Here is a 25386-nt window from a genome sequence, read left to right on the forward strand (position 1 = left end):
AAAAAAAAATCCGCCAAAGGAACTGTTAACTCACACCAAACAGGAAATGACTGATGAAAGACAGAACAGAAATGAAAAGCCAGGACCTAACTCAAGTCCAAGATCTTTAGCTGTGCCCTTGTAGGACAAAACCATAACATGTGTTGGCACCTCTACCTGCCTGATACTACTGGCACTCTCCTGAAGAGGTGGGAATGATAGCGAGAAAATAACAGCATACTGTCATTTCTTTTTCTCTTAATTACTTATTTTTTTCCTTTCCTAATGAGATTCAGGGTACAATTTTATTATTATAACTAAAAAGTAATAATTAAGAATGACGGAATCCAAATAAAGTTAGCCAAATTTAGCTGTGATTTTTGCAGGGTGTTCACCTCACCCTCTCTTATAATGTTCAGATTCTGGGTAAAACAGACTGCTTCTTTTGCTGCTATTAGTAATTGCTTTGGAAAAGATGACTCTCAAAGTCTTAATAATATTTTTGCTAATTGTACCACACGACTCAAGAAATTCAATGACTTTTGGCTAGGTTTGCCTAGGTTCACATTGGAATTTCAACCAACTTTATCCTGCAAGTAAATTCTACTATTATTTAATATATAAGAGTATTTATATTTTCTTCCAACACCCAAGTCAGGATTTAAGCCTCAAAATGTATTTTAATCGGTATTCTGTTTGGAACCTAAAGCCAAGTTACTCTCTGCTGACTAGACCGCAGAAAGGAAGTGAAGAGCCCTCTAACTCCTGAGACCTCAGCCAGTGACAGTAAACAGTTGTGTATAAAAGCTCTCTTCAATAATAAAAACAATTCAACTAAATTTCTCTCCCAGTCCTGTCTGCTTTGCCTATCATCTGAAATGCAAGCCTCACTAGTCATTCATTCCTTCTGTGCTCTCACTTCCTTATTGTTTTGCTCTTCCTGCTCTCTGAGTCAGCTGACAAATGAACTCCCCCTACCTCCTTGCCTTAACTAAAATCTGGCCATCCCCTGAGTCTAGCTCTTTTCATGCTTCTATATGTCTTCTATGTCTGGAGTTGGGGAAGAGGAATGGAGGGATGAATTAATATGCCAATTTCCTGGTTTTACTTCTAGACCATTATCTTCTTCCCTTATATCAAATCTTTCCTTCTTTAAGGCTTTTGCCCTTTAGTGTATGTGTGTGTGTGTGTGTGTGTGTGTGTGTGTGTATACATATATGTATGTATGTGTGTGTGTGTGTGTGTATACACACATACACATACATATACATATTAACTCCTCCTTCTTATTGTCATCACATTATCTATATTTCATTCCATTTAACTTCCTATCACTTCTCTACATGTTTGGAACACTTCAGATCTTGACTTTTGGTCTTCCTCTTCACCCCAAGTTCAACCTTCATTTAACTAACTTCAACTTCCATACAAAACCCGTTTCCTGTGATTTGGCTTCCTCAGTTTTGTGGGTTTCACTTCTTTACCAACTTTCCCCACAAAATATGTTTCAAAATCCCAAAACTTTCTAACTTTAAACCATTAAAATTCATGACCTTCTTCTCTGACCACCCCTGCCATTCGTCCAGCTCATTTATTGTTTTATTCCTACAATTTGTCAACATGTTCAAGCTTCCATTCCCACATCCTTCCATTTTCTCCCAGTCTTCAATTCCTCACTGTCACCGAATGATGATGAAGAAAATGTTACATATTTGCCCAGTTTTTCCCATTACAAATTTATGGTCTAGAATTTATTTTACACTTTTAATACTGTTTGACATTTCTTCTTCATAGCTCACTTTTTATCCTAAGCTCTTCTTTCAAGAGATCCAAGCAGAGTTCCAATAAAACCACAGAGCAGATATCATTGAGGAAACACTGGATGCCATTTGTGCCAAGGGACGGGCTTGATAAATCACGTTTGAGAAAAATGTCAATGAAGAGCCAACTGGGAGCCAGACAGGAAGTAGTTCTTTTGTTCCTAACCTTGGTGGCACCTGAATAAGGCTCCTGGTACTTAGAACTGACCTGGAGAGGATCTGGTAAGAGAGAACGAGAGCAGAAGATTTAAACCTCTACATAACTGAATTTTTTACCTGCATTAACTAAGTATAAAGGTAGTTTATTGGGCTGATTTAACCTGAAATTGACTAGGCAACATTTATGTTATCAAGTAGAAATGGGGGCTTATGATAGAGATGATGTCAAATCATAAGAAAATGAAGTTATAAATTATACATAAATATGGTATACCAATTTAATACTACCAGTGTCAAAAAGTATGCCATTTAACCAACAAATACCACTTGAGGACATTTTCCCTGAGAAGATACTCGACTATACAAAAAGAGATGTTCATCAGAGCATCAGTTCATCACAGCATCACTAGTTATTTATTTAACTGTAGTTCATATACATCATAATAGTATGCAATGCAGTAATTAAAAACAATGATCAGATCTATATTTCTTTGCTTGGAAAGATGTAACCACATAATACTGAGTGAAAGGGGAAAAATGACAGCTACTCCCTATATATCAAGTATTATATTTTCATCTTTCCCTAAAAAATCCGCAACATCCACTTGGCCCTAGTCCAGGGCTCACTTCCCAATTATGGCCAAGATGTGCTATCAGCATCCTTGCTAGCAATGTCATTTTGATGCTTCATCAGATGACCACTTACCTCTTCACATTTAGCATCTGGAAGAAAGTTAAGGGGTGAGGAAACCAACTTGTATGAAAGGACATTTTTCAACCTCTAAGATGGCCCTTTGCATAATCTTGGGATTCAAGATAATGAATCTCATAGCCTACCTCTTAACCGGTCACACTCCCTGAATTCTTTTCTTGGATATTTTCCCTTTCCATTTTAAATATGCTATTTGTGTGGTCTTATTCACAACATGTCTCAGGTAGACATCCCCAGAAAGAGACCCTGAGATAAGAATTTGTGTGCAAGTGATTCATTAAAGAAGTACTTCCTAGGGAAACTGGTAAAAGAGTGGGGAAACATTACAGGGAATGGGAAAAACCAAGCAAAGGTGCAATTTAAAGGCAAGTTTTGGAGGGTGAATTACACCTCACAGTTTGTCCCAACTGGAAGCAAGAGAGCTGAGCTTTTGTACTCCTGTACCACATGATCACTGGCTAAGGTCTGCCCATGGACACTGAAATAATCAGTCTCTTCCAGTCCTCTGAGCCTGCAGACATAATAGCTGCAGTACCTGAAGAAAGTGCTCCACAAGATTGGTCTCCAGATACAAAACCATAAGGAAGCTGGGGTGAGGCTGCTGGCCAGACAATAGAAAATGCAAAAGAGATCTCACTGGTATTTGTGCAAAATGTCAGTGTCTACTATAACACTCACAGCTTCAATAAGCATGACAAATTCCTAATCTGCATCATACCACAGACCTCGCCTTTGAACTTCTGACCCATATACTTGTCTACTGCACCGCTTCCTTGTCAACCAGGCTCCCCAAACACATCTTGTTGAAAACTGTGCTCACATCCTTATCCTCATGCACTGCTTTTTTCAGCGAATGTCATTTTCATACCCCCATGGGAAATCCAGAAAATTCATTTCTCCTTGTCAGATACCTTATCCTTAAATTCACCAAGTCCTCTTGATTTTCTCTATGTAGTATACCTCTAATCTATCCCTGACTCCCATCTTCATTCTAGCTAAGTACTTTCTTCACTGTTTCCTTATTTCCTGTGCCTCCCAATAATTCATCTTCTATCACACTACTGTGACTTATCAAATTTAAATCTTATTATATAACTCCTCAGCTCAAAAGCTTTCAATAGCTTCTCATTTCGCATGTTAAAAAAACTAAGTTCTTGGCATTTCAAATTATGTCCACCCTGTTCCAACTCCTATCTACTTTTCCAGCACCATCTTCTAACTTTAAAATCGTAAACTCAAGACACACTTATCTCTCTGTAGCTTCCCAAAGTCATCTTGCTCTCTTATGCAATCAATGAGTACATATTCATTTTTCAATACTTGGTTCCCACATTAGATCTTTCACAAGACTTCCTTGGCATTCTCTTTCCCTCAAGCTAATTAATTTTTCTTTTTATTCCCCATTACAGCATATGCACACTCTCAACAGCAGTATTTTGTTTTGTTTCGTTTTTTCATGTCTAAATTATTAGATGATTAGATCTTAAAGGAAGGAAAGATCTTGTTCGTCCTGGGCCTATCTTAGTACATTGCCTGATGCAATGTTCTAACTCTTGTCATTTTGTTAAACTTTTGGCCCCTATTCCATGATCAGGCAATATATTGCTGTCTTTGGTACCAGTGATACAAAGATGAGTAATACTGGGAATCTGCTTATAGTCCAATAGGGAAGATTTTCATACATGAGTTGATTCAAATATAATCCCATAATGAGTTCTGAGTGAGGAGTATCCACTGGGTGCTGTGAGAGTCAGAGAAGATCATTTAGCCTGAACTAAGGGTTTAGAGAAGGCATGCTGTAGAAAACGATGCCTGAGCAGAATTTCAAAAGAGAAATAAAGGTTAGCCAGGAAAAGAAATGTGATTCCTCCAGATGTTTCCATCTTAGCTTAAAGTCAGCAGTATTATCAACCAACTGTGCCTTGTCCTTAAATGTCACCAAAGAAACAACCAACCTAGAAAAGGACAGTAAAATGATAGGCCTTCCTCACCAGAAGTGTAGGTGATTTCATTACTTTGGTTGCATTGTTTTCCCTCAGTGAAGTTAAACATCAAGCAGGCTTATGCATTAACAAACTCTCCTTAATGTAAACATTATCTGGAATAAACTTTATTCTCACTCATCCTAGATTTTACTGGGATTAGGCAAATAGCAGGCAAACTTTATATACCTAGTTTTCTATTGCCCTTTTAAAGGTATTGCCAGAGGCCAAACTGTTTGCAGGGTTTTTTTTTTTTTAAACATGATTGCAATAGGGTAAATTTTTATTATTATATATGGAAGCTAATCACTTCAGAGTAAACAACAGATGTTTGCACCCTTATTACTGTTTGGTACTGACATCGGTATTAAATGATAATATGAAAACATGTCACAGACGAGAATGATGAATTCAAATGTCAGGAATGGAGAAAAAGAAATGATTAAAATAGAAATTTAAGGGTCTTGGCATGAGAAGTAAAACTAAGAGCACCTTCTTCAGGCAATATGCAATACCACCTTTCCAAATAATGATAATAACCCAGAAAATTTTGAGGCATATTTCTCTTCAAAAGTTGTAATTGGAGGGTTGGTGATTAAAGTATTCTGTGTTAAACCAGAATTGTGTATTTCCCAAGAGAACAGAAAAGATGAACTGACTTAACTTTGCAGTATAGAAGAATTGTTCAGCTAGGTGGAAGGTTGTGACTCTTACCTAAGAAAAATGAGGTCAGTGACAAAGGCTTGGCTTCTCCAACAAGTGCTTTTGTGTTTCTTCACAGTTTTAGGCTTTACTCTTAACCTGAAAATACATGTCCTTGGTCATAACAGAAACCACATGAAAGAAAGTGACCGAATCTTTCCAATTCCATGTCTACCAGAGTTGTTAATAATGTGGGTTCTAGATGAAGAGCACAGGGTTTGACTCTCAACTTAAACTCTTAAAAGTTTGGTGTCCCTGGGTAAATTCCATAACTTTGCTGTGCCTCTTTATCACCGGTGAAAATGGGAATAGTAATAGTTCCCATTTCATTGGGGTTTTTGAGAATAGTCAGTGATTAGCATACAAGAGGAATTTGTACTACAGCAGCAGCAGAATAGAACATGACTATCACTGCTTGGCCACAAAGGGCGATGGCAAACCTCCTTTCTTACACATCTCTCACATTGGCTTGTGTAGAATCTGAATGTTAAAGCTGAAGCTATTAAAATAAGTAAGGACATCTTTCACTTGTAGAAAATGAAGAAGAAAGGAATTGAAGTGTGTTATTTCTCTATTGCATGTCATGCACTTACCATATAGCTCTTAATGTAATATTTACAATAATTCTAAAGGTCAGTATCGTTTTCCTATTTCCACAAAAACATAAGGCTAAGAGAGGTCTAATAACTGGCCAGTCCTGGTAAGTGGCAAAGCTGGGACTCAAACCCAGGTCCGAGTCCACAGTCCATATTGTTTGAATCATGCCCCTGTTGCTCAGGGTCATGAACCTTTTGTGTAGGGCCTGATCACTCCCACACTGTCCCAGCTATTGGACTAAAACACTCCTGGCAACTATCAGAAAAGAACAATAAGACTCCACCACTCCTCCATTCCTCAGCTCCAAAAATAGTTTGAGAACAAGAGCCTCAATGGAGTAAGGGCTGTCTCTTCAACCAGCTGATCACATGGGAGAAGGTAATAATTTCCTACACCAGTGCTTCTGAAAAGATAGCATGCCCTTGAGTCACCTGTGAAGTGCAGGTTCAGGTTCAGGAGGTCTGGAATGGCACTCAATATCTATATTTCTAACAGCTCCCAGTGATTCTGATGCTGCTAGCCCTGGGGCCATGCATTGAGTAGCAATAACAGGTTCTCTTATGTGTGGAAAATAGAAATCAGTTTTATTCAGTGCCTATTTTAATGGTTTGATCTAATGAAAACAAATTTAAGTAGTATATATATATATATATATATATATATATATATATCAAATATATTTACTTTTCTAAATCAACTGATTTCTTTTACTGGTATAAAAAGTTCACTCACTCACCAGGGAGAATAGAATCTAGGAAAATATGAAAATAAGGGAGGGGTATATTATGATTTATTGAGACATAAGTATGGGCACCTACCTCCTCGAGCCCTTTTAAAATAAAATGCATTGGTTTTTTCATTATTATTAAACCTCTTTAGCTATAGTACCTGCCTAGGACATTCTCATAGGGAAAGCTGCACCAAGAGGTGAGATATAGGAAGCTACATGCAGATATATAGGTAAAAAAATAGAAGTCTTCTCGCTAGTCCCTAAATACCTACATGATAAAATAATTTTAAGCAAGTTAAAAGGAATACACATATGGAAAGGAGAAAAGCAGGCACAAGAGTAAAGCTGGGGTAGGTCAAGGAAGCAACTAAGTAGTACATAACAAATGAGACTTCTCAATTTAGCAGAGCTTGAAAGATTCATCTAGAGGTTGTTCAAACAAGAGCTTGTTCCCCACACCTCTTGTTTCCTTAGAAGAGAGGAAATGTCCTCTCTATTTCCTAGGAGGAGAAAAGGGGACCTATGCAGCCTTTATTCTCAGGTTCCAGGAGAGGGGGACCAATTTCTCTGAAGGCACATTCAGAAGAAAGCTCAGCATTTTTCTCTTTCAGGTCTGACAACCAGGAGAATATCTAGGTCCACACTTCTGCTAGTCAAGAGACTGCAGCCCTGGTAGGGAGGCCTGAAGGTATGCGACATTGCCTAAGCACGGTGGGAGGTTTATTTATGAAGTGATTTTTAAGTGGTTCACCTGTTAGTCAAATCTTTTTTTCCACCATTTACCAGTAATAAAGCTGACATTTTGAGCTCTATCCAGCTGTCTCAAATACCTATCTTTTAATTGATTCTAAACTTGGGAGAGGAAGAGAAATTGTTATTTCTTCAGTCTCCTCTGAAACCATAAGCACAGCTAACTAGAATGGGAAAGCTTGGTGGAGAACTCAATATGATTTGGAAGAAGAGGCAGAACTCACAGGCATATTTAAAACATGACAAATAAATACTGCTTTTACTATCAAATGACTCATAAGATGGGTTAATTAGTTGATTTTTTTCCAAATAATTTTATGTTCAAGAGAAATTTTCTATGTAGGCAACTTTGCTTTGGAGAATTGGGAGTATTGTAGAAGGAATGTTAGAATTAAAGTTTAGATTCCTGTTAGTGCAGCTAACCGAGTCCATGACCTCTGGCAAAAGCTCTGCAAACAGTGAAAACCAAAAGATATTATTGATTGAGTTATCATCCATCTGACTCAATTTTTTAATCAGCATATGTATAGACTCTTGCGATCTTGGAACGCAGAAGCTAAGTGACTTCTGTATATCCCATTCCAAATGCATTAAATTGACTAGACGATGAATTATATCTATTAAATTTCTTACCACCTTTCTTATGATAGAAAATACCCTTCTGTTGCATTCACTCTATTTGTAATATATTCTGATATTCATCTGTTCTTATTTCCATTAATATTTCATTCAAATTACAAGGTGACATCATTGTTTACATACTGGTATTTAAACATCTTTTCTGGGGAATATTTTCTCTTTTTATTATTTAAACAAGGTAACAAGCAGATGAATTTAAATTCAAACTGAGGATAACTTTTATATACATGTTTTTATTCTATTGACTGTCATATACAACTCGAGCTAAATATAGCGCCCAAAATTCAGAGTATAAGTGAAGAAAAAAATATATTCTCCATGAAGTCTATTTGAGCCTTTCATTGTACAAAATCAAGTATAGTACTTGTGACATTTTCCTCACAGAAAATGAGAGGTGAATTTGACATTTAAAAATATGCTTTCCCCCCACACCAGAAACTACTTTCACAATAGATTCTGCCTAGCACAAGAGGCTTAAGGGACAATCTTTAAAAGAGCAATTTATTTCCCAATTTCTTTTTCAAAATTAAGATGAAATTGTGAAAATAAATGCTGGAAGTCTACAAGTAGAAACTTACCCATTGATAAATAACATACATGTCTCCATTGTCACAAACGTGTTTAAAAGGGAAGAGCTTAATGGTTTCTCATTTTAGCAACCCAGATGTTTGTTGTCAGTTTATCCTATTATTGTTAATATGAATCTAATTGATATTAATTCTTCAACAACTAGGTTAACACTTTCTCACTGTTTAGCTTCTCTATAGTTGCTACATTTAACTTTTAACTTTTATAATTCCCTCCAAATTCTAGGTAACCTGCTCATCTGTAAAGACAGCAACTTTGTTTACAAATACACTTTACCAAAAGCTTAAATGCTTTCGAAGTGTGATCAGATAGCGAAGGGCAAGCCACACTTCATTTTTTAGATAGCTCACATTGTTTTCCAGAATATAATGACCGGAGCTTGCGATGTTTAAATGGTACTTCACAGTGCAGACGTGGTCTAAACTTCTGCATGATTATACATATGCTATTCTATGGTGCGGACTAATCTCTTCTGCCTTGGGTGTTTTAACAAAATGGCTGAAAATTTCAGCCATTATGGATGAGTTATTCAGCAAATCTGTAAAAGCAATTCCACTTGACAAGCCTATAGTACTACTTTAAGTGATTGAATCTCTTTGATTCCACAATGGCTAGGACCTTATTATTCCTGCAGGAATTTTACAAGTTCTAAGAATATTTCCAAAATGCCACTAGCCACATTGCCAATGAGAGACAGGCAATTCAGTCAGAACTATATTAATTTGATTTAGGGAACCAAGTTTAAGCAATGATTTCTTTTGGAAGAAAAGAACTATTTGTTATACTTTACATTCAAATGCATTGACCTTTTATTAGATTGTGTCTTAAAGTTCTATCTATAACATGGCTTTCTTCTCTTGCTTAAATTTATTTTCTAATAAATGAATGGAAGCTTCAAAATTGGTGAGGTCATGAAACTTATTTATCTGAAACACTGAATTGTATACATGCCTTAAAGGCAAAGGGATGTTTTTTGCCCTGAGGGTATTAGTCATGGTTCATAGTTCGTGGGAAAAACTAAGGAAGTCTCAAAATTGTGTTCCTATTATTTCCATTTCTCTAAGACTTTGTTTGAATTCCAAAGTGAATTTTCTATTATCCTATTGTACATTGCATAGGAGGGTACCAACCAACAGTCTTTGGGGAGCAACACCTGCAGTTACATTCAAAGGCTTGACTTTTCCAAGCAGTTTGTGAGCTGGCCGGCATTGTCCCCAAAAGGATAAAGGCCTAGGTTCTTTACCTGACTGGCAGAAGCATTCCAGCACCACGAAAGGACTCTAAACATTGTTTTGTAAGTAATGAGTCCTGCTGGTTTCATCCTGCAAGACATTGAAATCCCACAGGGAAAATGTGGTTAGAAATAAAACAGAGGGCTGGGGCCTTTAATGAGTTTCCTATCCACAGATGCCATCAAGCTTTTATACTATTCATTTTATTTCTACAGCTTCAACAAAGATTCCCAGAGTTGTGGGCCATACTCTTAACACTGAAGTGCATAGAACTTGGCAGAAATCTACACTTCAGAGATAATAACATATCATTCCATGAAATAAAGGAAAAGGCATAATCAAAAAAAGAAGTTAAATATGGAAACCTGTTTTGACAACAAACGAATACAGATGAAACCAGACAGGAAAGGTGTTATGTATGCATGTTTTTTTATGTTTCACATAAATTATGATATTGCGAGAACCTATCAAGTTTTCTTTTTTCTTTTTTTCATATCCTTTAAGTCAGATAGATTATTTATATTGCTCTCCATCTTACATCAAAAATAATTTCAAAAAATAGTGCTTTAAAAAACAGACACTTATAAAATCTATCAAAAATATATATGGTTCATTTATATTTTTTATTAACTATTATAGTTGGAGATTCCTCAAAGCCACTTGGATATTCAAGAAAATAAAATAAGACTTTCTGATTTAAAAAATTAGGAAGAAAGAAAAAGGAATTGTTACTTAGTAGTTGGATCATGGAAATTACCAGCGGAAGTAAATATTCATCAAATATATTTTGCTAATATAATTATGGAGTTATAAAAAATTTCCCTGAATTTTGCACTGGGGGAAAATCAAGTTTCATCGAATTTTAATTAAATGACAGATAAGAAATTTTTAAGAATCATTTAATTATTTCAATCAAATTGAATTTAGATTTTTCCAATATTATAAAACTATTCGTGACTTTATTTTTCACTTACAAAGATTTTTTTATTTATATTCAAACTAGAAAATTTTATAAGAGATTTAGAAAGGAGTGAACAAAGAATTATGAGAAAACTATCCTATAAAAATTTATCTTTTCCAAAATATTTTTACTTCAGAAAATATTAGCTAACATTTTGACAACATAATATTTACCCTTGATAGACTTTTTCAAACTGACTTCTGGTGAGCCAAAATTTTCTGAATGTCTTGCATTTTTATAATCCTATCTAGAAAATCACTGCTTAACTAAATTAATGATAAATCTAATGAATAATATTCTGAATTATTGTTAATAAATAATGCTGAAAAGCAAATAGAAATTATTAAAATATTTCTCCCATTTCAAACTTATCTTTCCCAATGCAAATGGAGAAATTTCTATAGGAGGAGACTTATAGAAACCTTCTAAAAACTAGATATGCAAGAGACCTAAGTTGATGAACATTCAGAAACAGAAGTTTGGAGTAGTTCAAAGGCATTAATGAGGGGGAAAAAAGAAAAATTTTGGAAACGGTGAATGGAGAAATCCCTAACTTCTATATCCCCAACCCAAATAATGTATTTTAAATGATTTAATAATAATATTCTATATTTTGTTTGCCTGATTTTTGTAACTAAGAGGCCAATATGATGGAAAACTGATTTGCATTCATATATAAAACCCAGAAGTTAGGGTTCTTTCTCCACAATTCCCATTATTACCTCACATCTTACCTTTTCATCATTCTGTGGGTCATAATAACAATTTGCATTCTTTGAGCACCTACTATGTGCCAATCATATAATGTACATTTGCAATAAAACAAGTTACTGCAAAATAGATAGTTCTTCCCATTTTACAGATGAGACTTACAAAACTAACATAAGGAAAGTTTCCTAAGATCATATCACTTTAAAGAAGCTGACCCAGGATTTAAACCAAGTCTTTTTCACTCCAAAGACCATGATCCTCATATAAAACGTGCTGCATTATATAGTTAACTTTCATTCCATCTTTGTTATATATTGTATTTATATCTCTATTTCCTCTATTAATTCAAAAGTTTATCTTTCTTTCCAAATGATTTGATCAATAAATTTAGTTAAAATGATCAAATGGATCAATTTTGCAGATTCGCCTTAAGAGATTATGATGGAAGCTATCAATCGAAATGATTATTTTTTCTTTAGTAAATTTTCTAAGTTTAGAAGTTCAAATAATTTTAAAATTAGTTGAACTATATTTAGCACATAACGTTGCTTTAACCAACTGCAATATCTGAAATCAGCATGGTATTTCAAACGTGAAAACTGGAGAGAATTGTCAAATAGAAATGCTATGATCCTAGAAACAATAGAAAATCTTTAAAAAGAAGATGCTAGCAAAGATAAATATGAGGCAACTTGAACAAATTTTAAAAAGAACAAATCCTATAAGTAGATAATATAGGCTCATTTAAAGTTAAGAAACAAGGAAATCCTTGGATCCGTATACTATTTGTCTTTTATCAGTATCTTCAATGAGGCATTCATTGCATATCCATATTAGACAAATGATTTAAAGCATGAGAAAGATTTGATGCCATCAAATAATTTTTACCAAAGTTATTTTATTGATTTTGACAGCAAAATAATGGTTTGGTGGCCTCATTTGTTATTTGACTATTTCTTTGGCTTTCCAGGCAATTTAATAATTTAATTCTCTCAGAAGAAACATAGCATTCGTTGACTATTACATTTGTATTATCCTGGTCTATTTCCTAATATTATTGACCTAACTATGAATTTTAAGAGAAGATACCATGACATTTTAATTGTGCATTATTTAGAATGTGTTAATTTAGTCAGTTAATCCATTCAAGGTTTTTGTTTTTGTTTTTGTTTTCCAGAATGGAAAAGACATATTAACACTTCTGGTTTTAGTGAGCAATGGTTTGAACCAATTTAAACATTTATTGGTTAAAAATTAACATACAGGAAAACTGACCTATTCCTTAATGCACATTCAGCAAAGTCCTCAGTAACATAACAAACAATATTTTTAAGGGAAAAGTAACATCTTATATTGGTTTTCAGTTGGGATTAATGCACACAGCTCAACTTCTTGATTAAGAAATATTAAACCTGGATTTTAAATGTGTAGATCTTTATGAATTGAAAGAATTAGAGCTGACTTTAAGACTTATAGAGTTTAATTTGTGAGAAAACATTAGAGAGTTGGATCTCACAAAGTATTTTAAAGAAAAGAAAATTTCTGCTCCACATTTAAACTATTAAGAGAACTGGAGTCATTTGTCAGTTAACGTTAAAGTTATGCACAATTTTTCATTGTTTGTCATTAATCTTAATTTCATTTTTAGAAATCAGTTTTCTTTTATCACAAAATGTGAGATGAAACTTCAGGTCATTTTGAATCATTTTTTTTGTTTCCACAGGCACATTTTTAAATGAACAGAACATTAGGAAACTGAAAAGGAATTATATAGGATGTCTGTAAATCATGGAAATGTATTCTGGCAACACCCTACTGTGTACCAAAAAATACATATTTTTAAAACAAGCAGCATTCTAGATACAAATAGATTCTAAGAATCAGATGTTTCACGTGAGTCTCTTAAAGGTTTATAGTTACAATAATGGAGAAAGCAACACATTTATAAGAAAATTTCTATGAGTAATCTGTTGCTACTATCTATTTTGTGGAAGTAAGATAAGTAGCAAATTATTTCAGAGATAAATAACCATTTTTAAGGCTTAAATTAAGTTATTTGGTAAAGCGAACAAGTTTAAGTGCTAACTAGTATTTTGCATACGTACTATAAGATACAAAATAGCACGTGCTTTCTATTTATGTTGGTTACCAATCTTGATATTCAAGGGAAGAGTGTATAAAGTTAACAAGCAATTATTATTTGGCAAATTAGTACTCAACAACCCTGAGTAAATAGGAAGTTTGAAACCTATCTGTTATACAGCTACTTTAATTTGCATAGCACACTGGTGTGTTTGCTTTGCAAATACTTTGCAATGAATCATCATTTGTACTATACAGTCCAAAGAAAAGCAATCAAAATTCACAGCAAGACAATGAAATTAATTATAACTGTTGAATTCTGTGGTGGTAATTCCTCCTCATGCAGGAAGATTAATTGCATTGCACTTTCCTTGCACTCCACTAAATGATCTGATGAATGTATAATCATTTACAGATTTCTCAAATGCTGAAAATTGATTACCTTTGATTAGCTCTGATCTGCACAAAGAGCTCTGACAGAGTATCAGTGAAACATTACAACATTACAGACAAAGTAACAAATGATTTAATTACCAGTGTGCTTATTAATGTTAGATTCCCTGCAGTGATCCTGGCAAATCAGGGGCCTGTAATAGACCTGTGGGTTTCACTGAATTCCATTAGGGTTTAAATAATATTTCTCACTATTTCTCAAATCCTTCTTTTCATGGTTCCTTAATAACTCTAATTAATTTTAATTTGCACCCCAAAAAAATCCACAGCATCTTTAGAAACTTTTAATTAGCTATAAAATAAAACTCTTCTCCCAAGAAGACATATATGATCAGCTTTTGAGTAGACTCACAAATAAGTTTTCATTAGCGGTAGTCAGCTCTCCATAATATTATTAAATGAAAAATCTAAAACAAATGCAGAATTGTACACGTGGTCCAACTCTCCTTTTCTAGCAAGAAACAAAATAAAATTTGTTTAACAAAAACCAAGTTAAAGAACAGTATGACAAAATGTTTAGATACTCGTATGGTAAGCAACATCATACTACACTTTTTTTTTTTTTTTGGTCACAAATACATACTTTTAACCATTTTCCTAACTATAGTATAGAAAACACACTGATTAAGAAGCTTCAGTGTATGTTGAAGGAGGATTTGAAAATGCAAGAGCAAGAGAACACTGGCCCAGTTAGACACAGAATGTGATGAATAATGTTGGCACAAACAAATCAAGCTTATCTAGGCTTGTACGCGGGAACATTCAGATCACTTTGGATTGGCAGCTTTTAGGGCTTTCCCCAATTTGATGCCATTATATATGACATTAAATTATTGTGAAGCAATGACAATAAAAGCCCAGATGATCAGAGGAGTCAAACAGAGCAGCTTAAATTAAAATATGTGCCTGCAAGTGTTTCCAGGCAAAGAAAAATTAGAGGGTAGGCAATTAAAAGGTTGTTTAGCACAGAAATGCTGATATACAGACAACTTTATAATAATATTTTTTCACAGTGGCTTTGCAGTTCTGCAGAGACAAGGCAGGGCTGCAGGTGTTTCTCAGTAGCATTTCAAAGCCACTAGCTGTAAAACTTAAGACGTGGGGATATGCAGCCCCCAATGCTAATGAATACATTTATTATGTTCAGTGCTGTCAGCAGCTGAAAAGCTATCCATCACATGGAAACGGCGCAGAGTCAGGAGTCTCTTTTTGTGAAGAAATATTGAAGTCAGATTGTTGATGTCAAAAGTCAAAGTCTAGTTCAGCTATCTGTTTTATGAATCTGACTGAGACACATTGTGCCTGTGCGCAAACTGATATCTAGCAGAGCTCATTTTAGCAAATGTGTGATTTAGAAGTCAAAAAAACATTCGTACCACCAAACTCATAGCAAGCAGAGGCTGTGGCGTGCACGCATAGTTTTTACATTTTAATATGACACCGTTTGGTAGTGTTTATCATCTGAAATCCAAACCATATCAACTTTCTAGCTACGATATTTAAGATCTGTGTATTTTCATAAAAAAAAATATTCACACAGAATAAGAGAACACATTAAAATACCACCACAATAGCAAAGTGATTGGCCTTGTTGGGCTTGGTTTTGTTTTCATTTTCTTCTGCAAATTAAATCACAAATAAATAATGAATTCACTTTATGTCCAGTAAAAGATAGACACTTACATGGGCTCAAAGTGAAATGAGTATTTAATAGCTGCTAAATAGCAGATACTTCTTGAAGTCCTTTATGAACATATGCACCTCATTACACTCCTGGATCCTCCACTGTACTACTACTTATAATGTCTGAGTATACATTTTATATATAACTTTACATATATACCAAACATCTCCAACAGCCAAATGTCTCTGCATTCTTAGAAAACAGGAGTAAACGAGGGGGAATATAGCAAATTTGCTATGCTCAGGGCTTCTTTTTTTTTTGCCTATTTTGTTCCTCAGCTCATCTCATTTCAAAAAATATCCACTTTCTTTTTTCACTGGAAAATAATTTCAAATTAATTTATAATGAAAGTGAATAAAATGAACTTGGTTTGTATAGTAAACAATCCTATTGAATAGAATTTTTTAACTAACTTCAAAATAGATTACACGACTTCAAAACTATAGTTTTCTTTGCACAAACCTTTGGGATCAAAGTGTACATTTCGAGTGTATTTATTTAAGAGAAGGCTTTGTGCCTCCGAGGTAGCATATGCTCAGAATGCTATTACACTTGCCAGCCTTTTTGCAAATTTGTGGTGTTTAACAAAAAACAAGCACATTTTTCAATTCAAGTCAGGAAGACTTATTTTTGCTGATTTCGCCTGCTTTTCTCTTTTCTAACACAACCCTAAGGGCACATGATGTAATGGTCAGCGCTTGCATGCGAGAGCAAGAAAGCCTTTCGTGAACTTCAAACTTTATTCAATAAAAATGATTGAACTTTAGCTCTTTCATCCTCCCAAAGAGAGGAAAACATACAAATATGTGGAAAGCTTTAGGAATCCTGAAGACTTCAGTAAGTCTTAAAAACATCAATTTTTTAAGCAAGGAATAGAAGCAACACACACACACACAAACAGTAGCAGAGATTATTTTTATCCTAACTTGGTTCAATGATGTCCGCTGTAGAATAGGGCTCTATGGCTTGAAGGGTCACGAGTTTGAGTCAAAACTCAAGTTCAAGTTAATTGGCTGTGTTGGGGACTACACAAATTGAAGTGAGGCATATTAGTTTTGAAAGGGGAAGAGTGGATCACTTTTCCAGAGCCTCTGCACCCCCTTGCTGTCTTGTCAGGAACTCACTCTCATAAGTAAATATCTTAAAAGCAGACACTTTTCATCTTTCCTGATAATAAATAAATGAATGAATGAATGAATGAATGAATGAATAAATAAATAAATAAATAAATCGATCGATAGGACAATCATCATAGATCCCATTAGAGGGTAAAAGGAGCAAAAACAAAACAAAACCAAGAATCAGGAAGGACTTTATTCCTTCCAGATGCATATTTGAAAGCAATGTTTATTTGTTAACTCTGGGGTTTGCCTATATTACCCAGCAAATCTGCTGACACCCATATGCACTTAAGTAAAACCTGATATCGTTTTCTAATTTTAATATTTTACAATGTATAAAGGCAAACACTATAGTTAAGTGGTCAGCTTTTCTTGTGTCCTTTTTTTTTCTTTATCGAGTTTTAAAAATCTACTGTAAACTTCTTTGGGATACTAGGCAAGATTGTTTCCTTTTAACACTCCTTCCAGGTAGCTATGTCAGCAGCCATTTAGAATACTGTTATATGTCCGTTAGTGGGAGGAAAATCCACAAAAGGGAAAGAGCCACCATATGGAAATCACTAGACACTAAACCTCTTGTCCATGCAAATTACACCAGTCTTCACATAAGAAGACATTGCAGAAGTTGTGCTGTATGCCTTTCAGGCAGAGCTCCATAGCCAGCAATTAGTTTATATAGTCAGAGGCCAAAAAACCTTATTGTCTTACTTGTTGTATAATTATCTGTTATGATGAACTGTGATTCTAAGGACTATTGTCTTTAAGCTTGGATCTTTGTGTGGAGTGTTTGTTTGGCTGAAAACCAAGAATGGACCTTCCTTTTAGTATCTCTGCCTGAGTGATTTCTCTGGTCTCTTCCTGGCTGGGTAAAACAGAGACTGTTTCTGCATGATTTCTTGGGTTGATGAGAAGCAATTATGCCTTAAATGAAGTCATTCATGTCTGCCATTTTGTTTGCATATTTTCCAGTGTTCACCTGTTATTAAACCTGTCTTTAAACTGTAAGCTAGTTTCAAGTAGACTTTTGTGTCTAACACAGTTTGGTAATCAGAGGAAAACGAAATAGATGAAATGTTTTCTGCACAAATCACTCAAGCAAGAAATCTAATAAAGTAATTAAAATCTAAAATAGCATTTAAGAATTTCCTGGGCATTTTTATTTCTTTGAATTGTCCTCATTTCCTAAAAAATGGGAATTGTCTTAGCAATCTTAGTGTGAAAGTTATACAGCTACTTTGTCATCTGTTAGAGAAGGAAAAGGCAAGGAAAGGAGAGAGTGCTAATAAATCTTATTCTCATTGCCAAAATAGTTATATTGTTCATTATAATATGACAATATGTCAGCCTATGTAATAAAAGGATATTCAAAGTATTTGTTTAAAATTGATTATATCTCATAGATAATGAGTTCATTAGAGAGCACAGATTAAATATTTAAAAATCATATAATGTAACCAGGTGTACTTATTAATTAAAAGTGTATTCTAATGAACTTTAGACAACTAAAAGAATAATGTTTTACATGAAATCTTATAAAACAAACATCCCATTGTACACCTTCTGGCCTTTAAATATCTGAAAGACAAATGCCCATACTAGTTTATAATGCAAAATTAGGTGAATCATAGTTTAAAGTTAGAACAGTCACAAAACAGAAATTGAAATTATCAATTTATCTAAATTAATGCATGTTTTATTAAATGGAGCTTTACTGAATAATTTTTTTCCCTTTTTGGAAGTTTTTACATATAGGCAGCTATTTATTAGCTATTTTTGGTTAATGTATATATTTTGTAGATACAATTAGTTTTAAAAATAAACCACAGAGGCTGGCCAGAATGATTTACTGGATATTTTTCTAATAGTAAATACAAAATGAAATATTGGTAAACAAATTGGAAATATAATTGATGCTATAATTTCTTAATTATTTCATTTATTCTCATTGATTTGGGGGAAAAATCTTTTTAAAAAAAGATATAAACAGAAAATAATTTAATTTTAAAACAATTTCATTTGTCTAACTTTTTTAAAAATCCCACTAACCATGTGTGTTTAATTTTTGAGTTTCAATGAAATAAGAGAAGACTTGCCGATGGTTTAAAAGTACTTAATTTATCACTACTGAACAGAAAGCTTTTCCCCCCTGAAGAGGTTTGTACTAAGGTGACCTCTGCTGTTTAAAAAAAAGTCTTGCAAAAAGCAGTCCCTTTCCTAAAATATTCAGTAATCCTAAATTATAAAGATAGAAGTGGATACTGCTGTGCTTAAAAGTGTTTACTAAATTCATTACTGTTTCGATTATATATGTGATTTTTAAGCCTTTTTTCCTCATAGCTTGGAAATTTTCTCTGTCATTTACTTCCTTGCATTTAGCTTATAAATTCTAACTGACTGGGATCCTTGCCATTGAATTTTCTTCTCACTGAAGGGTTTTCTCTGCTCCTGGTGGGGCAAAATCATGACCCAGAAAAAAATTGATTCATGAATTCTCAGGGTAGAAGTAAAGAAGAGAGGAAATATGCCTTGGCTGAGCTCCGACTACTGACAATTTAAAACCTGTAATTAGTCTGAATTCAAGCTGCAAAAGGAATCTAAATTAAAAATTCATTAATTCAAACTGATATATTAACAAACTAGATCCCTTATTACAAAGAATCATTTTTACAAGCTGTTGTGTTCACTGCTGGAATCTAAATTTTACTAATTTTAAAATTGTTGAAAGGTGGTGGAAATACCACCAGATTGTATTGCACCGTGCTTTTTCTCTAACTTCATAAACCCTTTGTCAGAATTGCTTCATGTTAACACCTTAGTCCTGGATTTTATTTCCATGTTAGTCCTAAATTTCGTGTTTGTAAATCCCTATTGTCCTGTGGAACACATGGTCTTTAGCTATTCCCCCACCCCCAATATTTCCAAGATCCCAAGTCCCATTTAGCGAACTCCCTGACATTTCCATGAACCACACTGCTGAAATGTTATACAGTAATTAATGTTGATCTTCATACACACTCAGCCTCCAGTACAAATTAGGATGGAAAAGGTTATCATAATATTTTGCTAGTCTATTTGGTAGATTTGAATTGTTCTCTGTAGGGGACAAACAAAAAAGAAAGGTGTTTTAAAGTTAGGCTTCAGAAGAAAGACCATTCAGGTAGTAATGAGTCTTTGAAAATCACACATATTTTAAACTTTTCCTCTGAAAATAATTAATTATCACGTGTCAACATGTTGATTCTTAAGTTAGAACTTCCTCAGGACCAACGTGCACAACTGTCAAGTGGGTTAGTAGGTACTGTCAATGGATGGGCTCTGGAATTTAGACTAAAACTCTGTTATCATTGGGTGGAGTTCAAATCCAGGTACAACCAGCAGCTGGAGCCTTTCCAACTGTCACTAGTGTCTGAAAAATACTAGGAGACTAAATAATTTAGATTACTCTATATTGACCTGTATAATTGTTTAAATGAGTAATGCAGGCACCAACTGAAAGAGGTCAACCATCTGTAGAGGAAACACAGAATTTGGTTTCATTTCCAAACAAACTTTTGAAGAGCAAATTGTTTTTTCTGTGGGAGGTAGGGGAAAGTCTGAAGACAGATTAATGGCTTCTTCTGCTAAATAAAAGTTAAAGCTTCTGTCATTTATAGAATACGACTTCAATAGAAAACAAGTCATAAAGCAGCTGGTCCAATCACCACATAATCAGTGTAAATGAGTATTGTTTCAGGTGGGTTAAAAGGTAAGTGACTTTGAGAACGCAGCATTACTCCACGATATGCCATCATAATTAATTACATATATGTGTGATTACATGTGTATATATAGAGAAAAGACTTTGGAAAGAATAAATCTCGAAGTTAGAATAACCACGTTTTTACAGATAATAGCAAATTGTTTGTTTTAAATACAACCCTATCTAAATCCTTATCTCTAAAGTTTGGAGTTGCTATAAATCAAGATTTGAGATGCATACATTATGCACCCAGTTTATTTTGGGAAAAAGATGCTCATTTTAACTAGGTTAACACACACTAATCAAATTTTTAGTGTTAGGGCAGCTTACATTAAATTAAAGGCTACAATAATTAAGTGCCCCTACCAACTTATTTTCCAGAGCTATTAAGTTTCAACAGGTTACTTGCCAGGTAGAGTGGTTCAATTATTGGATTTCTTCTGTGATCTTCTATCCTCCTTCCAATGCACTTTAACAGGCTTCTCCAACCTCTTCATGGCAAACAAATTGTAAAAGAAGAAAATGACAGAGGAAAGAGATTAAGTTCTGTGCACCTACGAGCCAACTATGAATTTAGTGCCAGGAATTAAAAAAAAAAAAAAAAACAGAAAAGTATCTTTGCCATTGATTTTCACTTCTTACATACACATGTGTACATACACATACGTACACACTAGTTTTCCCTTAAATTGCTTGAGGCCGCATGTAAATAATCATTTAATAAACTCTTTCTTCAAATGCTTTTGGATACTGTCCATCCATTTAACAATAATAGTCTTCACTATTCATCTTTACATCATTAGTCATCTGTTCTAATGCAATAAAACTTTTATCATAATAATTCAATATAACAAGAAGATATTTGCCTTGCAAATGTGAAATGTTGAGCTTTTAAAATATTCTCTGATTGTAATAATACTAATCCAAAAAACTTTACGAATTTGGGCAATATCCACATATTGCTACTAAAATATTAATTTTGGCAATGGTTGACAACAAATAATTGGGGAAGTATTATTTTTTATTTATTTTTCAGTTATAGTTGATATACCATATATTAGTTTCAGGTGGACACCATAGTTATATACCTTATGAAGTGATCACCACAATAAGTGTAGTACCTATATGCACAAGGGAAACTATTATTTTTAAATTACATTTTCTGAGAACCTACCAAAAGTTTAGTGATATGAAGAATGTAGACATAAATAAAATACAGATCCTGCTCATAATTTGCTTGCAATATAATAAAACTGAAAAATCCATTGACTCATGATGGGCCAAATATCTAAGAACTATGCCCAGAACACACATTACTATAATGATATAAGTCAGTATACTATATTCTCATGCTCTGTCTTTCATGAGTAAGCTTGGGTTCTCTCTCTCTATTATATTACTCTGTTTCTCCGTCCCTCTGTTTCTGACTGTCTCTATCTCTCTGTCTCTAACACACACACACACACACACACACACACACACACACGCACGCACGCACACCCCTTTATATATTCCTCATCTGAGCCAAGCTAAATAAAGAAGAGAAGAAGTAGGACTTCAAATGATCTTTCTTTGTATCTATTGAGTCCTATATGCCACCAATATTTTCTCTTCTCTTCTCACCCACAATCCAGAACTGAAAGCTACAAAAGGTGTTAATTAGTAAAATATGCCCTATGGATGAATATATTTCAAGTAGAAGCCAATATAATGGATATCTCCATTATGTCAAAGACATACTAGGAAAAAATGCAAACCACAATAGTGACTAAATAAAGACAAAGTTCAAATATGTTATTCGCTTTTTCAACATGATATACCAGTTACATTGACATAATCTTGATACTTTGATGTCTACTTATTTATCTTTTGGTCCAAACATTTTTATATTACTATCACAACATTTATCAGAGAAATTAGAGATGAAAAAAATACATTTCCAGGACACAATTCCTCAAATGCTGTGCTGTTTTTCTAAATATTTAAATAAAGGATGATTATATTAAATCTGATTAAATCAGATTTTGTTTTAATACTGCTAATATAATCATTCTTTATTTAAACAAAGACAAGGTTCTTATCTCATGCTAGTAGAAACTATTAAACATCTTTAAGGAATAATAGAGAACTTGGAGAATACAAATATCTATATTAGCACTGTCCAATATGGTAGCTATCAGCTACATGTGGGAATAGGAGGCTGTTGCACGGTTTCAGTAGAACAAGATTGACATTTTGCAACGATCACTATGGCTTTTCAGTTGAGACTAGAACAATCCTGGTTTATGCCAACTGTCCTGGGATAATTATTAATAGTGCTCTCTCTTACTCATAAAGATGCTCCAGTTTGGATGACAAATATATGATCCTCCTACATTATGAGGCAATGGAGGTGACCCAGTAAGACATTGATCCAGGCAGTTGAGATAAAGATGGTGGTGGTGAACTAAAGCTTATTATGCACAGGAAATGAATATTTTTATCACGTAATCTTTTTTTTTTCTTTTTAATTGGGGTAAAGCACACATAACATAAAATTTGGCATTTTGACCACTTTTAGGTGTGCAGTACTTAATAGTACATTTATATTGTTGTGCAACCATCACCACCATCCATCTCCAGAACTCTTTTCATTTTATAACACTGAAATTTAGCACTGAACCTTTGTCCCATTAAACAATAGCTCCACATTCTCCCTCCTCCACCTCCAGCCCCTAGCAACCACCATTCTACTTTCTGTTTCTATGAATTTGACTATTTTAGGTACCTCATATAAATGGAATCATATGGTATTTGTCCCTTTGTGACTGGCTCATTTCACTTAGCATAATGTCTTTAAGGTTCATCCATGTCGTAGCATATGTCAGAATTCCCTTCTTTTAGGGCTGAATTATATTCCATTGTCTGTATTTATCACATTTTGCTTATTTGTTCATCCACTGATAAACACGTGGTTTGTTTCCACCTTTTGGCTATTGTGAATAATGCCTATATGAACATGGTGGGTGAGTATTTCTTCAAGACTCTGCTTTCGATTCTTTTGGGTACATATTCAGATTTAGAATTGTAGGATCATATTGTAATTATACTTTTAATTTTGAGGACCCACCATATTGTTTTCCACAGAGTCTGCACCATTTTACATTCCCACCAACAGGGCACAAGCATTCCAATTTCTCCACAGCATTCATTGCCAACACTTGTTATTTTCTGTATTTGTCTATGTTTTTTATAGTAGTTCTCCTAAGGTTATATGAAGTGGAATCCTGTGTTTCTTAAAGTACAATTTCCATATGCAGATTCAACATGGCACATCTTCCTAGAATGTCAAATTACTGCAAAGTGTTAATATGAAACCTATTTTGTATTAACCAAATATATTTGCAAGATAAAAGTTTAACAAGAGACTTTAGTTCAAGCATAATCTTTCCCTTGGTCATAATGGAGTGCCAATTTCACTCTCCTTTCTGGTTTGATGTGCTTGGATGGAATAGTTTGTGAAGCAATGGAAAATCTGTTCTTATTAATACTCTTATCAATTAATGTCAGCTAACACTTGAGTCTATGGTTGACCAAATACCTGACTTACCTTCTAAATATATGATTCTTTATACTGGAGGTAGGAAATGGCTGTCATACTAATTGCTGATGACTGTGAAGATCCACAAATAATCTCAGAACTACACTTTTGATAATCCTTCCAATCTAATACTTCCTCTATTTTTTCACCAAAGTAACTAGTAAGTATTAATAAGTACTGGTTTCACTATTTTTATGAGAAGCAGCATTGCAAAGTAGTTAAAAGAATGGCCTCTGAAAGCAAATTGCTTAAATTTTAATTTTAGCTCAGCTACTTGCAAGCTGGGTGGTCTGGGCAATGTCAGGCAACTTATCCTCTCTGTGCCTTAGTTACTTTACCTTTAAGATGTCAATACATGTAAAACACTTTAACTAGGACTTCAACAAAGGTCTCCTATTTTTATTATTACAAGTTACAAATTAACAGAAGAGCTTGTTTCATAGATATTTTATATTGCTGTATTCCACACTAATCCAAAAATATCATACTTCCTTATGAATATATCCAGAAGACTCACTGACATTGGGCAAGTAAATGGCCAAAATAATTCAATTCCCTGTTAACGTGAAATATTTCATGGTTACCCATTCATTGCTATAAAAGGGCAATGTGTCATTATATCAAAATATGAACTTAATCCATCAGAATGACTACATTTGAATTCTAGAGCTTATCAATTAGGTGAACATTATTCTATATGGAGATGATATTATTGTTATTTATTATTATTATTATTATTGTCATTCAGTCTATAGTAGCCCTAAATATGCCCTTACTTGGGAATTATTTGGCTGGTAAAAAAGGTAGTTACAAAAAAACTCATTTTCTCCAAATTTAAAGATAAAAATAAAAGCTTTAAGAAATTTTAACAATTCAAAGATAAAAACAATAAAATATTAATTAAGTTCAACATAGTTCTCTCAGAATTTTATCATGTCATTTTTTAGTGAAACTAAATATAATAATATATTTAGTCCAGCACCTAGTAGATAGAGGTAGTTAGTATATACTGGCATTTGAAAATATCTATGGTTCAAGAAATTGTGTTTTATCATGTATTACTAGCTGTCAGAAATCAGATTTAATGTGGAAACGATGCTCTAGTCAAAGCTTGGTAGAAACTTTTCAGGTGATTCAGTTCATTCACTCATTCATTCATTCATTC

The sequence above is a fragment of the Pteropus medius genome, unplaced genomic scaffold (genome assembly GCF_902729225.1).
Source record: "Pteropus medius unplaced genomic scaffold, Ma_sr-lr_union100, whole genome shotgun sequence".
Lineage (NCBI taxonomy): Eukaryota > Metazoa > Chordata > Mammalia > Chiroptera > Pteropodidae > Pteropus > Pteropus medius.